This window comes from Balaenoptera acutorostrata, chromosome 18 (assembly GCF_949987535.1).
Source record: "Balaenoptera acutorostrata chromosome 18, mBalAcu1.1, whole genome shotgun sequence".
Lineage (NCBI taxonomy): Eukaryota > Metazoa > Chordata > Mammalia > Artiodactyla > Balaenopteridae > Balaenoptera > Balaenoptera acutorostrata.
This window is the reverse complement of record NC_080081.1, coordinates 67,405,498-67,423,388: the sequence shown is the minus strand read 5'-3', so window position 1 is coordinate 67,423,388 and position 17,891 is coordinate 67,405,498.

Sequence of the window (17,891 nt, the reverse complement as noted above, 5' to 3'; positions counted from 1 at the left end):
CCCCTGCATTGGCAGGCAGACTCTCAACCACTGCGCCACCAGGGAAGCCCCGAGGCAATAGAATATTGAAGAACAAAAATAACACAGTGACACTGAAAATATATGGTAAGAAAGGGATTTACTAGACATATATAATTTTTAATACTATTACAATTATGAAGAAATTGGGATAAATAATAAGAGGGAAGTTACCAGCTTGTGTAGCTGAATGGAGTCTTTTATTGAGATAGAAAACACAAATGTTGACATGGTTTTAATTAATATGAGTGTGTTGAGAGGGAGGGAATGGGTTTTTATTTTGGACAACTTTTATTTGAATTGCCTCCGGGACAATCAGAAACTGGGTCCAGAAAGAAATATCTGTCTTAATTAAGAGAAATCTTGGATTTGGTTTTAGTCAGCATATAGGTCAAAGATGAAACCAATGGAATGGTTTGGGTTTTCTTGGAGGTGTCTGTATTTATAAGTAAAACACCGAAGAGAAGAGGGGAAAAAAAAAAAGAGGATGAGGAGAGGAGAAAAGAGAGATTCCTGGTGGGAGAGGAAGACTGGCATTAAAGTACTTCATGACTTAGAAGGAAGCAATGCTAGTGAAAGAGACAAAAAAGAGTATTAAATAGGTCTCAGAAGAATTCACAAACATTAATTTGAACTGCAATTTGGAAAGTTTAATTAGGGACAAAAAATGCAATAAATAATGAGAACATAAAAGGAGTTATTTGATTTAGCAAAAGTAGATTATCATTCACTATGTTAAGAAAAGTCCACATAGACCTGTCTCTGTGGTGGCAATATTAAAATGGCTTAAGGAATAAACAGTACGTGAAGAATAAGAAAGATTCAGCATAGAGCACTCTTTCAAGAAGTTTAATTACTACAGAAAGATTAGTCGGCTAACAATTAAATGGGAAAACAATGTTGAGTGTTTTTTCTTTGTTTTGACTGTTTTTATTTTTGAAGGGCAAATATCACATGTATTTTGCAGATTTTTGAATGAATGGTGGATTAGTAAAGAAAGAAAAGTGCTTTTAAGTTTGAATCTAATGAGATGGTAGAAGAGAGAGATGAAATATAAGAAAGGACATTTGATAAATGACAGAGCGATGCCCAGAGGAGACAGCAGAGAAAAATAATCACAACACAAGTTGGGCAGTCGAAGGATTTTCTAGAATTCATGTATGTTCTGCAATCCTTTGAATTTAAAGATTAAATTGTTTATGTGAGCACCCATGAGATGTTTGTTTAAAGGCAGTTGAAGACTCTTTATTGGTGGCCAATTAGACTGGTTCTAATAACTGTCTACTAGACTCACACATTTGCTGTATATATGAAATCAATTAAATGATTAAATAAATATCTCTTCTACCTTCAAAATATACCATGAAGCTGCCCACTTTTTTCACTTCTGTTGCTTTCTCCCTTGTTCAAGCCATCATTACCTCTCACTTAGATGACTGCAATACCTTCCTCACTGATGCCCTTGCTTCCTTTCTTGCACATTTTAAAAATACCTTTAAACTCAATGTCATAGCGTGTCACATCTCTGCTCAAACCTGCACGGGTGTCCACATCCTACTGGGAATAGGAACCAAGGCTCCTACAATGATCCCCAAGTTTCTGCGCTGTGCGACTTGTCACTGCTGCTTTGACCGCACCTCCTACTACTGTACCTGTCACTCACTCCAGCCCCACCTGTTTCCCAACAACTCACAACACCTCCACCTTAGACCCTACACACTGGGTGTTCCCACTGCCTAAGTCCCCTTTCTCTAGAGATGTATGTGGCTATACTTCTCACCTCCTCTAATTCTTGTGGACCTGTCTGCCTTCAGGTCTTTGCTTTTATATGACTTGTCATCATGTCTAATCTGACCTCCCTATTTTTCATTGAAAGTAGCTTCCTGCCCCTGATCCTCTCCATCCCCCTTACCTGGTTTATATTCAGTTATTTAATTTATATTATTTAACTCCATAGTATTAATCATCTTTAGTACTAGCACATAACTTACTCATTTGCCATGTGTACTGTCTGCCTTTGCTAAAATGTCAGCTCCAGGAGGGCAGGGACGTTTGTCTGTGTTGTTTTACTGATGTTTCCCAAACATCCAGAGGAGTACCTAGCACAGCTAGTGTTCACTAAATAGTGTTCCAAAAAAACACAAAAAACGTATTCAAGTCTCAAAACTGTAAAGGTGCCCAGCTCAGTTCAACCCATAAATCACTCCCAATATCTCTTCTTCAATCCAAGACCAGGGAAGAAAGTGTGGGTCCACATAAGGTCTACACTTTTCCTACTATCCTTATGGTTTGACCTTGGTTTAGCTTTGAGTCACTCTATGTCACCTTCTCCACTTTGTCACGAATGTCAGTCACTACTCAATTTGGTTTCCTTTTCTAATAGTGTATTCCCTTCCTTTGGTTTAGAAATATGCAAAGTATTCGAGATAATGTTCTTTGCTATATTTGACCTCATTGAATTCCAACCTCATTGATTATCTGGTCCTACAATTACACCCCCAACTGAAGAATAACTCAGCATCGAAGAGCAGAATAATTGACTTTAGTTTTATTTTAATTTTCCCTCACCACTTAAAAACTGAGGAATCAAAAAAGTTATAAAATATTTTAACTAAAAACTATAAAGTTACCTTTATTTTCTGTAATATGCTTAAAAATATACATATAAGAAGGAAAGAAGTTTGACTTCTGTTATAGTTCCAGCCCTGCCAGAAAAATCTGTGTAACCTCAGGCAAATTATAAACCTCTCCAGACATCAGTTTTCTCTTCTGTAAAAACAACAGCCACAAAGAAACAAGGATGTTGGAATATATATATATATAAGAAACGACCAATTTCCTTTCAGTTGTGAAATTCTATCTATTAAAAAATTATCTAAAAGATTGTCACAAATTACCCCAGTGTTCTACCTAATAAAAACACGAGTCACATTTTCTTTATTTACTCCGTGTGGAATGTTTCTAACAATTAAGTGTTTATATGTGATTACATTTTATGATTTGTTATGGTTTTACTTGATAGCTAGATCCTGGGTCAGAGACCTTGGTCTAATTTATGCTTGCTAACACTGAAGTTTATTTATGGCACTGAATAAATGATAGTGTAACAACACATTTGAAAATATCTGCCTAAGAGACAAGAGTTATTGCATTAATTTGCATTTTTCTTTCTAAAATTTAGATAAATACAAGTATTTATGGAAAGAACAAATGTTGTATGTTGGCTCTAAGATTTGTCTTCAGTATGGAATACTGGGGTGTTTATCCCTCATGTTATCTTGTTGCTGAGCTCTTTTCTAAGAGTTGTAGGGTAGTTTTGGTGGCAGATATGAAAGCAACGCTGATTCAATTACATTTTCTATATTTTTCCCTGGTTATTTGCAAAAAAAAAAAAAAAAAACCGCCCCCGAACAGCTAAATCAAACCAAATTCTAAAAGAATGACAGGCTGTAAAGAAAATTAGTGATTAATTGTAATTCAGATTTACAACAGTGTTTGTTTTTGAATGAATTAAATTTCTATTAAAATGTAAACCAAGAGCAAGCCTAGAGAAATTTGATATGTGTTTGGTAAAGCAAATAATTGTTACCATTTCTAAAACCTTTGGCTGGGAAATTTCTAGTGAAAAAATCTGTAAGTGTTATTTATAACTAAAAACAAAAACAAAACCTTAATTTTTAATTCATTCTCTTCCCAAAGTCTCAATTATATTCTCTCAATTGCAATACAAATTAAAATATTTCTCTTTCTGAGGTGCACACATGTTTTGAATGGAGATGAGTTTTTAATCTAACCACACCATAATGGGTGCAAATCCTGGCTCTGCTAGGTATTAGCTGAGTGATTCTGTCCAAGGCACTTGGCCCTTTGAATTTGCAACTTCCTCAGGCACAAAATGTAAATCATGCTTCCTTAGTTGGATCTTTGCCTTGATTAGTGATGTCCTAGGTGTCAGGTTCCTGTGATAGAGACTGACACATAAAAGGCTTAGTCAGTGCTGGTTCCTGCCACCTTTTACTTCTTTTTACTCCAAATTCTGCGCTCGAACTAACCTCATGGGATATAGGCTGGAAGATTCTAGAAATTTCGTATTTCCGTTGCTTCTGCTTTTATGCATCCGTTAAGTTCATTATTGGAAAAACTAAGATTATTTAACAGCAGATTAGCCTGCTCAAGTTAAACAAGGTGATGAATGACTGACTCTCCCATGTTGATATGACGAAGCACAGAACGGGGCGTGGTAATGGTAGTTGGTTGAGGGTGTTAAGATATTGATAGTTATTGTGTTTTTTTATTTTAATATCTTGACTTTGAAGTAAACATGTGTTTTAAGCCCTATCGTTCAATGGGAAATTCAGACAGGGAAACCTATACACAAGTACCAAATGACTGAGTTAGATAAAAGTATGTACAAAATTTACCACTAAAAAGATAACAGTGTTATCCTATGAATGAAAAAAACATATTATGGAATCGATTACGGAAGATTTCATAAAAGAGTTTGAGACAAGTTTTATAGGAAGGGAAGGGTATTCTTGTGTAGTAAAGAGTAATGACAAAGTCATTCAGAAGCACTCTTTGTCAGAAAATCCTGTGTCTCAGAGAACATTTGGTGCTGGCCTGGAAATTTGGAAGCTGAATCTCACTATAAAATGGGAAAAATGCAGGAAAAGTTCATATACAGCAGGATCATTTTACCAGATTTGTTTTGGAAAAATTAAAAAAAAACAAAACTTTCTTTCCACTGGTTATAACTCACTATTGAGTCAGTTTCTTGTTCATAAAATGCTTAATTTCCTTCCAATTTCACTGACTTGTCATTTCTCATATTTAATGCTACCTTTGTATGACTAAAAATTGCTGGCTATCAAATGAATATGACAGTCCCTTCAGACACAACAGATTTTTCTGTGTATATGATTAATACTGAATGATTCACTGATATTAGATGTAGTGCATATTAATTAGTATCTTTCCCTTGAGGTGAACTCCGTGAAGGCAAAAGCAAACTTCAAGCATTTTTTTCTCCAGAAACCAACAGGCTCTAGCTAGTTAAAATTGTGACACAAAGTGATATGTTTTTCTTGGCAACTTTCAATTCCATTCCTGTATTCTTTCTGTTGTGCTCCTAGCACTAAGGGAGGGTGCCCTATACTAATAGCCTACGGAACCAACATCATTATGTCCACTTGCTCTGTGGTTCTACTCCATAAAGAGCTCATATTTAAGCTAAAGTGTTGAAACCGGTAATGAGATTTTATCTATTCTATAGGAGGACATTTCATTCATTCTATAACTATTGTATAATTTTTCCTATTTTATTTTCATCCAGCAAACACTGACTGAGCATTTAGAATGCATTGGGAACATAAAGAATTCGAGAAACACGAAGATGAATATTACCTATTCTGTGACTTCAATGAGCATGCAATATTGTTGAAGGAAATATTTGTAAACTAATAAACTGTATTATAATAAGAGCAATAAAAGAATTATAGACAAAACATCATGGGGCACAGAGAAATGAATACCTCTGTAGCATTTCAATATTCTCAAGTTCATGTAAGTGAGAACTGTGGGTACTTACGTAATTCTGATAGTCAGTATTGGGCTAGTAAAAGGTTATTCATATAAGGTAGGTGACCAGCTAATCAATCAGTACAGTGTTATACTTACCAAAGTATATAGTTTTCACATATATATTTACAATTTAGTGTGAACCAAGTGCTATTGGGACTGTAATTGTGTTGCTCATTCGATCAAATCTGATCACATGACTTTTAAAACTTTTTACTACTGGGAGTTTAAAAATGGACCATTTCAACAGCAAGAGAAGATATTGTAGGTGAAAATCAAAGGTGAAAATCTATAATAGATGACCCTTCTGTCTGTGGCATTTTCGCTTCTCGTGGAAATCAAGATGTTGAAAGCAAGGCTCAGTCACTGCCTCCATGACTTGTTCTCAACTTTCAATGGTATAGAACTACTTACTGAAATCCGCTCTCCTATATATTGGATTGTGAATTTTGAATGCCAGAGCTTTTCTCTAGTTTATTATCGACTGTTTTATTTTGTGGCTTTTTAATTTATAGGAGTTTTGGAATTCCCCTTGTTTGAAGAATCTAAGTGTTCAGCTATCTTTGTATAGGCTTGTAACCCAAAGAAGTTTCAAAACCCTCACACTATGAATCTACCATTTATCATTTAAGCCATTAAAAATTAAAGAAGACACAGACAACTGGGATTAATATTCTACATTTTAGAATCGTTTAGCTCTGAACATAATAATAGAAATAATTCCCAAAGTATATTTTCTTCTCTGGTTAGCACAAAATCTACCAGATGCTTACAAAGTCCTTTTCTTTTTCCTTCCTGATTATCTTGGCATTAATGTGGCAATCAGCTTATGTCTTTTATTCTGCTCTTCCCAACTCATAAAATCTTGGCCACATGTAATTTTTAACATTAAATTCTTGATTCATTCCTCCCACCCAATTATATGATACAGCTATATAATTCTGAGGTTTTATAAAAGTATAAAAACTCTTGAAATATGTGGCTTTAAAAATGAATACATCAGAATATTCATGACATATTCATCATTTTCACAATTTAGGGTGCATATTTGTTATTTATACAATATATGAATATTATTCATAGTACAAATTATTTCTAATTATTTATAATACATATTTGCTAAGTTCTACTATTTAAAAAGTCAAGTAATTTTGTGTTATTGTATCTGGGGAAAATCATATGTGGTCAAAATGTATCATAAAAAACACGTCTTTACTGAATTCAACTTACTAGTTTTTTATTGAGATATAACTGACATAAGATTATAATAGATTAAGACGTACAACATAATGATATGACATTTATATATACTGAGAAATGCTCACCACAGTAAGTCTACTTAACACCCATCAGCACATATAGTTACAATTTTTTTCTTCTTGTGATAAAATGCATACTAACTTGTTAGAGGGATATGATGTTCATCATCTTCTTCATTTTAAAGGTGAAGAAACTGAAACTCTGATTAGTCATTTCACACTGGGTGACAGAGCTGTCACTGGCGGCCCAGCAATAGAGCCATATTCTCAATTTTCCTCTTATGCCACATGTCATCTGACCTGATGAATTAAATGAGAGTCCAAACCATGGTTCTCAAGAATTGGTCAAAAATAGAGATAGTGATAATATAAAGATCTCAGGCAGTATTATAAGTGTTATAAAACTGATGAAGTCTTCCATCAGTCTAATTGTTGTTTTACAAGTAATCTCTTGTTTCTGGGTGCATTTAGGACTTCTTTATTTATCTTTATGTATTTGTAGTTCAGCAGAAGCAGAGAGAGGAAGCAGTGGCATCAACAATGTCATTGATTTTCAGAGAAGTTTTTTTTCTTGAAACTATTTAGCATGTAATAACTATCGATTTAATTCAGAGAGGAGGGTCTTTGAAAAGGTCAGTGTTGTTCCTTAAAAGAAATCATGCAGGAATGGAATCAACATTCACATTTTGCTGGGTTTTCTTTTTAAATTTATTTATTTAATTTACTTATTTTTGGCTGCGTTGGGTCTTCGTTGCTGCGCGCAGGCTTTGTCTAGTTGCGGCGAGCAGGGGCTACTCTTCGTTGTGGTGCGCTGGCTTCTCGTTGCAGTGGCTTCTCCTGTTGCAGAGCACGGGCTCTAGGCTCATGGGCTTCAGTAGTTGTGGCACGCGGGCTCAGCAGTTGTGGCTCGCAGGCTCTAGAGCACAGGCTCAGTAGTTGTGGCGCACCGGCTTAGTTGCTCCGCGGCATGTGGGATCTTCCCGGAAAAGGGCTCGAACCCATGTCCCCTGCATTGGCAGGTGGATTCTTAACCACTGAGCCACCAGGGAAGCCCCATTTTGCTGCTTTTAAATTAGCTAAATTTTTAAACTAGTTATTAAATTGCTTGACCATCATATCAGCATTAAAGGCTAACAATTATCTTACTGTTTCTTGTTATTATTTTCTAGTATTGACCAGTTTTAAAGACTCTTCAAATTAATCAGTGTTATTTGCCTTATTGAATCTTGGAATCCATTCTTGGCAGTATATATGTATATACACACACACCCCAGATATATGCATACATATGTGTGTATATGTATATGCATGTATATATATATGTATGTGTGTGTGTGTATATATATATAGTTTCTTACATCTTACTGATTTCTGGGTTCAAAAGTCTTTCTTCCTGAAGTATATATTTGGTAAGTTTTTCATGAAAATCATATAATTTGATTTTTCTTTTTAAATCTCTGCTTCATTCCTCAAAATTGTATGTAGTTCACTGTCACTTTTCAATGGTAGTTTAGTTACCTTCTCCCACAACATGGAAATAGCACCCCATGTTTTTCTGTTCTCTCCTATTGCTATCAAGATTTTTCATTAATCTAATTGTTGTTTTGTAGGTAGTCTCATTTCTTTCTGGGTGCTTTTGAGCCTTATTTACTTGTCTGTAGTGTTCTACAGTTTTACTATCATGTGATCAACTATATTTTTAAATTCTGCTCAAAATTTGGAGCGTTTTTAAATTTTAAGATCTTTTAAGGTTTTAAGATCTTTCCTTAGTTCTGAAAATATTTTCAAATACTGCTTCTCTTCCATTGTTTCTACTCTTTTTCTCCGAAACTTCTTTTATAGATAAGTTACAGATTGTCTTTCTATATTTTATGTTTCCTTTCCCACCTCCTTAACTCTCTGTGCTGATTTGGGGTGATTTTTCAGTTGCTGCTCAACTACTATTTTTTAATTTCTATATGTTCTCCAAGTTTCTTATCTGTCTCTTTGTTTTATTTTCACACTGCTTTATTACTTACTTAGGGGATCCTTACCTTGTATTTCTCCAATCATTTTAAAGGTAATTATGTTTTAATCTCCTTGAGATTGAAGTTTCAACATCTCAAGCTTTTGGGGAACACATTTCTCTTTGCAGTAACTACTACCTTTGTTTACAATGGATTGTTTCCTCTCTTATTTGCAATATTTTTAAATGATCCCATCTTATGTCTGACATAGGTTCTTTCTTCCATTGCAGAATTCCTATGCAGCATGAGTTGTTGAAGTTTCTTTCCAATTAGTTTTTTTTTCCCTTTGTTTTTGTCAGAGGCTCTAGCCCTTGACAAATTTATGTTCATTTCTCAGTTTGAGCTTTCCTATATTGTGCAATTAGTGTAAATTCTGGCCTCAAATAGATTAAGAGTTTTGTTTTTCATAGGAGAGAAACATTCTCACCTAGGGCTAGGGGGTGGCATATTTACTGTCATCTCTCTGAATAAGAAGATAGAGTATATTAGCCCCCTCTCACTAGGGTTGTGGCCTATAATTCTTAGCTATGTGATGCCATTCTTCATCTACCCCCTCTTCTCCTGGTGGCCTAATGATCCTCCAGGCCCGCCAGGGCCATCATTCTCTGCTGCTACCGGTGTGGTTCAGTTTCCTCTTCATTTCTGGACCCTACACATTTGCTTTCTTTTATTGTGAGCTTGAACTATTATTGAAAAACATATATTTGCTTTTTCCAGAATCCTTTGTTATTTATATGGGGAAAGATTCTGGCTATCCTGGTCTACCATTTTGCCAGAATCAGACAAATTTATTTTTACTCTGTTCTTTTAAAGCAGGTTTTCTTCTATACTTGGGTAGACGCCATCATCCCTAATCACAGAATAATTTGCAATGAGGCTTATTTCTGCACATGGGCCTGAAACTCTCTTTACATAAAAAACACACACACAATAATATATACATGCAAAAGACAGTCAGATGGTGAGATGAGATACAATTTAGCATATTTATAACTTGCTCCATACTAATGGGGACAAAATTTGTTAGGAAGACCTGTTGTGAATGCCAAGAGAACGCCTGCAGGGAGGATATTGTACTCAGAGGTTGGATTGAGGTAAATGCATTAATAGGATACAGTGCTTTCAAAACAGGAAGTATATTAGAATCACTTAAGGAGCCTTTTAAAAAATAATCATAAGCCTGAAACTGCTTTCATGTGTTTAGCTGGGCCTAGGAATCTGTACTTTGGTAAGCACTCCAGGTGATTCTATGCAGGTAGCTTATGGTATATGGAGCTGCTTTGGGAACCATTGGGAAAAGGCAAAGTAAGAAACTGGGGTAAGGAAACTGGTTTATAAAGTGCTTTGAAGCTTCCAATAAGGAATCTCTGCTCTATCTGGATGAATGACAGGGAGACCCAATTCCCAAAAGGCAGTGAAAAGCCCCAAAAGGCAATGTGATGTGAAAACAATAGAATGTAAGATATATTTATCAATAGCACCAACTAAATAACTGTTAAATCTGCTTTGAGATGTATGGTGAAGTATGAATTAGATCAGGGGTCAGCAAACTCCACCCCAAGGGCCAAATGTTGCATGTGGCTTGTTTTTGTAGGGCCAGTGAGCTAAGAATGATTTTAAAGAATTATGGGCGGGGTGGGATTGGGGGAGAGTATGTGACAAAGATTATATGTGGCCCCCAAATCCTTAAATATTTACTGTCTGACCTTTTACAGAGTAAGTTTGCCAAGTCTCTGAATTTAGACAGACTCAAGGTTCTTCCAGTACTTGTGGCAAGTTAGCAAGGCTTCGGCTACAGTGTGACGAGGAGAATAAATGAAAAGGAGCTGCAGCAAAATGAGGCAAAAACAAGCAGGACTCGTCTAGGGGCTGTGTCCAAACAGCTATCAAAACTAGATTATTAGAGCACTCGTGACCAAAGGATCGTCCATGAGATGACGCAGTGACCTTTTTAAAAATGCAAATTTAATCTTGTTTAAATTGAAATCCTTCATTAATTTCCAATCCCCCTCAAGATAGAATCAAAACACAGTATCGTACACTAAGCTCTTCATGACGTAGTCCAAACTCACATTCTTCAATGTGTCAAAATGGATCCACCGTAATCCACGCTCACAGAAGTTTTTAAAATCCTGCGCACATGCAAAATACTTCCACTTTGTTTTTGTTATTTTATTTATTTATTTATTATTTGTTTTCAAAATAAAGTACATAGTTTAAAAACGAAATTGTACCTGTATTATAATAAATATCAACTGTTCCGAACTCTACTTCTGATTTCCCCCAAAAATCTCTTTCTAATGTTTCCATTTTTTCCTGACTTCACCTCTGTAATTCTAAATGATTTCCTCATAATCTTATTTCCTAGTTTTCTATATTAAATATCATCCACTTAATTCTTATTGTTGAGATCAAGATTTAGCACTTCTACACTACCCATCCCCCGCCACATAATCCCTTCCCTTCTCTCCCGATATTATTTCACCATTTTGATATTCAATGTCTTCCCAGAGCTGCTATTTTTCTGATGTTTGACATCTTAGATTGAATCTATGATTAGATTAGTAAAGTGTCAACTGAAGGAATGAATTAGTATCCATACGAGTCAGAACCAGAAAATGAAGGGGAAGACTAGTTCTATGTGCTAATAGACAGGAATTTATTACTGAACTAAGCAGGAAAATAATCAATTATCCAATTAAATAACCAGTATAGTGTATCTGGCTTATTTCTAAGCTTCCTGGCACAAGGATCACTCTTTAAACTTAAGGGTGACTGTTTTGAGGTGATCTGGAACAGCAACTGGGGAGGCCACCACCTTGATCTAATATTTACTCTGAATAACTTACACAATTGAGAAATTTTATTAGCCCTGGACATTCAGGGTCTTTTTGTTTTAAGTTTTATTGGGGTATAGTTGATTCACAATGTTGTGTTAGTTTCAGGTGTGCAGCAAAGTGAAGTCAGACAGAGAAAGACAAATATCATATTATATCGCTTATATGTGGAATCAAGGTCTTTTTAAGTTCTTTTTTTTTTTTACCTTTTTGGGGATAAAAGTAATCTATTTCAAAATATGCAAGGCACTTATTTTCTGGAACTTTTCCATTGCCTTTCGGTTCTGATTTCAAAGCAGCTAATTTTTTACCAAGCTCATTTCCTCTTTCTTTCAATACCTTGCCAAAAGCAGCTAGCAAAAAGCATTATGCACTATTATGGCACTGTTTTCCAAATTTTCCCCCTAAGCTACAGAGCAGGGACATTATTTACATTCCAAGTTATAGCAGGTAAGAGTTTTATTAAATGTTTTGCAGCAACATAAGATGAATAAATATCCAGCCATCTGTTCTAATACATCTTTTTACTTACCACCTCCATGTGACTAATACCATATATTTTATCTTATAGGTTGGCTATAACAAATGCTATGTATTTTACTTTTTTCCCAATAGCAGCGTCCCAATTCAACGTAGCGATTACTATATAGGTAATGATGGGACATAGGAGGGTAACAATTGCATTTTGAAGTATCAGTGGTTTATCTCAGTAAAGGTTTATATCTGCCTCACATTACAGGTTAAAGCAGTTTGAACAGATCATCAAGCCAGATCTCCTCCAATGTATGACTCAGGAATCTGGGATCCTACCATCACGTGTTTCCAAAATACTGAGATCCTTTGCATCCAGCTGCACTAATAAGAAAGAAAAAATGTGTGGAAAGTCTCTTAAGAGTCTTTAGAGACCAAACATAGATTTAACATACAGAAATTACATACACATCCTATTGGCCAGAACTAGTCAAATAGTCTCCCTTGATTAAAAGGGGCCTTGGGTATGTGACCTAAATATATGTATACAAGCAAAATAAAAACATTTTGGTGAACTCATTACATGGTGCTGCTACAATATACACAGTGTAGATTACACAGTCAATAAATTGTAGTTGGATTAAATAAAATTGACTCAAAGTCTGCAATACAAAAAATATTTTAAAATCCATACTTTAAGGATTAAAAAATGGTTTATAGATCTTTACATATTTCTGGGACTTGCAGCTGGTTGAGAGAGACTAATTTCTTAAGCATACCATTATTTGAAAATTTAATTGCCTTTCCAACTTTTAATAAATTTTTATCTTTTACCTAATATCATTTTTACAAACTAAGAAATACTAGCACACCTGACAATTTGAGAACAACAGAGACATAAATTGCTGTTGATACAGGGTTATTTTAATACATGTCCTAAGCTTTAGATATTTGTATAATATACACTTTAAAAAAAAACAGGAGAAAAAAATCCCAAAGTTGGCAATCTGAAAAGACAGGGAAAACTGACAAATCTTTAATCTGACTAATGAGGAGGGGAAGAAGGTGGCTCAAATAAATGATAGGAATAAAAAAGGAGCACATAAATAGATGTAATATTACAATAATATGAGATAATTAACACTTTTATTCCAAAGTATTGAAAATTGAGAATATTAGAAAATACCCAGAAAAAAAAAGAATTACTAAAAATGATTCAAGTAATGGAATACCCATATAATGCTAGATCCACTAAAGAAGTTAAAGCAGTAGCAGAAGATCTGCCCACAAAGAAATCTTCATACACCAATCAGTCAGAAGAATAGTTAGAAACATAGGCAAAAATGAGTTTCCCAATTTAGTTTTGGAGGTTTTTATAACCTTGTTACCAAAATCTGAGAACAAAATTATGAAAAAGGAAATATGTACGTCAATGTCACATATAAATATACTTAAAATGATAACATATTATCAAAAATAATTCAGAAATATATAAAAATTATAATATATCATGATCAAGAAGTGGTTTGCTACAGAAGTGTAACATTTAACATCAGAAAATGAATTAATAGCATTTATTTCACTCTCATATTAGGGAAAAAGTGAAATTAACCATTTCAATAGATGAAATACATCAATTTATGATGAAAATTTAAAAAATGGATAACAGAAGAGAATTTCCTGTTATTTACAAGAAACTCTGCAAGAAGTATCATATCCGTGAAACGTTGAACTCTTTCCCTTTGAGATTACACTGACAAAATCTTGAAATCTTTCCTTTTGAGATCCAGAATAAAAAAAGAATGGCCCCATCACCATGTTTTTTAAACAGTTTTGAGTGATGTCCTTCAGGAAAAAAGGCAAATACCAAGAAATTTGATGCAAAAATATTGCAAAGGATGGAAATAGTCACTAATTGCCGATGATATCATTGTATGAACAGAAAATCTCAAAAAAGCCTACCTTAAATTATTAGAATTAATAAAAGGGTTAGATAGCCATATACAAAATTATCATATACAAATCAATTACATTTTTAAATATCACTGAAATTCTGTTATAAAGTAAAATAAAAAGATTCAATTTACAGTAACACCAAAAATGAACTTCATAGAAACAAATCTAATAGAAGATGTGTAAGACCTCTGAGAAAAAATGATAAAGTTCACATAAACAAATATTGAGGCGCATAAATAGATAGAAAGATAGGCCATGCTCATGGTTTAAACACAACAAAAAGTGATGTATGTATTTAAGGCACCCCAAGTTAAAATACAGACAGATTTATTTTTATGGCACTTGATAAGTTGATTCTAAAATTTATATGGAAATGCAATGGCCAAGATACCATTGAAGAGCAAATGGAAGACTTTGCTCAAGCACTTAACTATATATACCTATACAAAGATATCATACTTATAGTAATTAAGACAGCTTGGCATTTCTAGTAGGATAGGCAAATATCTGACGGAATGGAATAGTGTACTCTAAAACAGATCTACTCATATTTGGATACTTGATACATGAAAACCGAAATGAAATACACCAAATAAATGAAGTCAATAAAATTGAAGATCCACATCTGACACCACACGAAAAATAATTCTTGTGGTTTGAAGACTTAAATGTAGAAGTCAAAACTATAAATGTTTTATACAAATTAAATATAAGTAAATAGATCGTGACTTCAAAATATGAAAGGATGTTTGAACATATGGAAAATGCTAATGTTAAAGAAAAAATTGATAAATGCAACTACATAAAAATGAGGGACTTCTCTTCATTAACACATACCATAAAGAGAGTAAAAAGACAAGAGAAATGGACTAACTTGACTAGAGTTTACAAAGAAAACTATTCAAATGTTCTGAACCCACAGGAAATCATGCTCAACCATGTTGAATTGTTCACGGATATGAGAATTAAAAACACATCTGATAGATGGGCAAAAGTTAAAAGTCTAAAAATCAGTGTAACCAAGCAGGACCCTCTGGGGCCTTCCCAGAACAAACCCTTCCTCCACATCCTCTGCTTTAGCTCCTCTCTAAAGAATCTAGATAATAGTATTTGATGCACATTTCCTGAGTTGTTTTACAGATGCTAAAACCCACACCAAATGCAAGATAATAACTATTAGATGACCATGAGCACATAGCCCCCAGGCCTATTGGAGCCTAGCGATTGATAATGGTAACCCCTGTGACACTGCCCTGTTACCTCACCATCAACCAGTTATAGAATTGTGTGCAAGCTGGTCACATAAACTGTGCCCCGCACCCCCCTCCACAATCTGGTCTTTAAAAATGTTTTCCTGAAACCCATCGAGAGTTCAGTCTTTTTGAGCACCAGCGCTCCCTGGAGTATTTGTATGGCGCCCTACAATAAACACAGCACTTTCCTTCACCACAATCCGGTGTCAGTAGATTGGCTTTACTGCGCATGGGCGAGTGGACCCAAGTTTGGTTCGCTAACATTAGCAAAATTGGCAAGCACGGGAATGAAAAAAATAACACAAATGCACTAATGGTGGGACTATAAATTCATACTAACAATTTGAAAAATAGATTGTCATTATTTAGTAAACGTAAAGATACACATATCCTACAAAGCTACATTTTAATTCTTGATACATATCTTAGAGATAGTTTTTTTTTTATATTTGCACCTTGATACAATTATAAAAATACTTTTGGCAACATTGTTTTTAGTACACAAGAACTGACAAAAAACCAAACCACAAATCCATAAATAATAGAATAAATTTATAAATTATATTTAAATTATATTAAATTATATTTATATAATAGAAAATTATATGGGATGAAATAAGCACATCATAATCACCTATAGCATCATGTATTAATCTCAGGAACTTAATGTTGAATGGAAAAAAAGGCAAAAAGCATGTATACAGGCAGTGTGATTTCATTCATATGAAGTTTCAAACCAGGCTAATTGAATTATATAATTTGGGAATCCATACACATTTGTTGAAACTATAAAGAAAGATTGACAATTTGATTTTTACAAATTCAGAAAAGCAGTTACATCCAAGAGAAATTTGCAGAGAATTTGGGGGGCATCATGGATGCTAATTATGTTCTTTCTTACCATGAGTAGGTAACATAGATTTTAGGTTCATAATAATCTAATAAAATTTTATATAGATAAGCATATGATTCAGTTGCATTTTTGATATATTAAGCTATTAAAATTAAAACAAAGTAGGATTCTAAAGATATAGAGAGAAGTTTTTTAATGCTATGTTAATTACCAATCTAATTGCAAATGAGGAAAGCAATCTAATTGCAAATGAGAGGTGGGAAAAAAATTTGACGTTTTTTTCTTTGTTTTAGTCAACTTTCTGTTTTGCTTGGTATTTTGTATATAGATATTTATAATATTTTACAAAAACTAACTGTCCTGAAGCTAACGTCAGATCAGCTTGTTTTTCTAGGGTAGTGTTTCTTAAATTTTATTGTCCATATGTATCACCTGGGGATCTTGTTAAAAATGCAGATTCTGCCTCAGCGATCTGGGCTGGGGCCTGAGAGTCTAGCAAGGGATTGTGCTCCGTGCTGTTATCCAAGGACTGCTTTTTGAGGAATAAGGCCCCAAGCCATGGGTTACTGGAGTAACTGGAATTCAACTGGTAATCCATAAGTAGGGTGACCATGGATTTTTCACTCAACTGGGACACATTAGGGAGTGAAATGGAGTTGAAATTAATAAATGTGCTTGGCCACAAGGCATAAATAGGACCTTTCCCCCCAAAACTGGGGCATAGGTTTTCCCTAACTTTTATGCATGCTATAGTTTAGGACAAAATATTGTGAATATCATACCAACATTGTCCCAAAAGAGAAAGACTTTGAAATGCATAATAAGCGTTATGAGGAAAGGCCCTTGAGTTAGTGATAGAAGTTTATATTTTGCAAAATGCACAGTAGAGAAAAAGTTACACCCCAGTTGAAGTGGGTGTAAATTTCCCATCTGCTGCTAGCTAGACAGTCTGGACCCCAGAGTCTTGTCGCTCCTGAAATACTTGTAAGACATGATCTTATTCCATTTTAATGGTATAATCTCTATTTTGGTTTGAGATACTGTTTTGTTTTCTCTTTCTTACATTTTTATTTTTTTGAACTTAAAGTAATTTTGTTTGAGTCTATCTACTTTTTCTTCCTATTCTATGATTTTAAAATTACTTATAAATCAGCTTTTTAGAGCAAAATAATAATTATCTGTCATTCAACAAACTCAGTGTCTCAGCTTCCATAATGAAAGCTTGTATTTTTATAAGTAACTTACAATATATCTTGGAAATCATTTCATTTTATTCTTAGTGCAGGTGTGAAAAAATAGATGTTGGAGTTTCAATTACTTGATTAATTTATTTGTAGAATGTTTTTTTTAAAAACTTTAAATATTTAAGGCAATGGTCCAAAACTCTGAGGGAAAAACATAAACAGCAACAGCAACAACCAAAAAAAGGAGACTGCATTTTTATAAAGTAAGTAGCCAATGAAAAGTGATGCATGGATTTCAGTACAAGATGAAGTCATTTATATAATACTTCATAAAACTGATGGTAGAAAACAAAAGCGGATAAAAGATGACAATCATAATTAAAGTGAAAAAGCTAGGGATCCTTTTTGTCTTTGAAACACCAGGCTCTCCTCATTTTATCTACTAAATGTCACAGTGCAAACTTGACTTCTGCCAGT